The sequence below is a fragment of the Anopheles marshallii genome, assembly GCF_943734725.1.
Source record: "Anopheles marshallii chromosome X unlocalized genomic scaffold, idAnoMarsDA_429_01 X_unloc_23, whole genome shotgun sequence".
NCBI lineage: Eukaryota > Metazoa > Arthropoda > Insecta > Diptera > Culicidae > Anopheles > Anopheles marshallii.
Window position 1 is genome coordinate 87,585 of NW_026525813.1, and position 1,288 is coordinate 88,872.

Genomic DNA, 1,288 nt, shown 5'->3' on the forward strand with positions numbered 1-1,288 from the left:
GACCAACCAAAACATCATTTTTAAGCCCCCAAAATAATGAAAAGTAAAATCCAAAATCGATTTCGGAAACTTTTTGGCAATCCAAAATTTCATTGTCCCTAGTCAAACTTGTATGCAAGTTGCCTTTTAAAACTCGACTTTGACAAATCATTTTTTCAGAGACCAACCAAACCATCATTTTTAAGCCCCCAAAATAATGAAAAATGCAATCCACGATCGATTTCGGAAACTTTTTGGCAAACCAAAATTTCATTGTCACTAGTCAAACTCGTATGCAAGTTGCTTTTTAAAACTCGACTTTGACAAATCATTTTTTCAGAGACCAACCAAAACATCATTTTTGAGCCCCAAAAATAATGAAAAGTGAAATCCAAAATCGATTTCGGAAACTTTTTGGCAAACCAAAATTTCATTGTCACTAGTCAAACTCGTATGCAAGTTGCATTTTAAAACTCGACTTTGACAAATCATTTTTTCAGAGACCAACCAAAACATCATTTTTGAGCCCCCAAAATAATGAAAAATGCAATCCAAGATCGATTTCGGAAACTTTTCTGCAAACCAACATTTCAATGTAACTAGTCAAACTTGTATGCAAGTTGCCTTTTCAAACTCGACTTTGACAAATCATTTTTTCAGAGACCAACCAAACCATCATTTTTAAGCCCCCAAAATAATGAAAAGTGAAATCCAAAATCGATTTCGGAAACTTTTTGGCACACCAAAATTTCATTGTCACTAGTCAAACTCGTATGCAAGTTGCTTTTTAAAACTCGACTTTGACAAATCATTTTTTCAGAGACCAACCAAAACATCATTTTTGAGCCCCCAAAATAATGAAAAGTGAAATCCAAAATCGATTTCGGAAACTTTTTGGCAAACCAAAATTTCATTGTCACTAGTCAAACTCGTATGCAAGTTGCTTTTTAAAACTCGACTTTGACAAATCATTTTTTCAGAGACCAACCAAAACATCATTTTTGAGCCCCAAAAATAATGAAAAGTGAAATCCAAAATCGATTTCGGAAACTTTTTGGCAAACCAAAATTTCATTGTCACTAGCCAAACTTGTATGCAAGTTGCCTATTAAAATTCGACTTTGACAAACCATTTTTTTAGAGACCAACCAAAACATCATTTTTGAGCCCCCAAATTAATGATAAGTTCGATCCAAAATCGATTTCGGAAACTTTTTGGCAAACCAAAATTTCAATGTAACTAGTCAAACTTGTATGCAAGTTGCCTTTTAAAACTCGACTTTGACAAATTCATTTTTTCAGTGACCAAC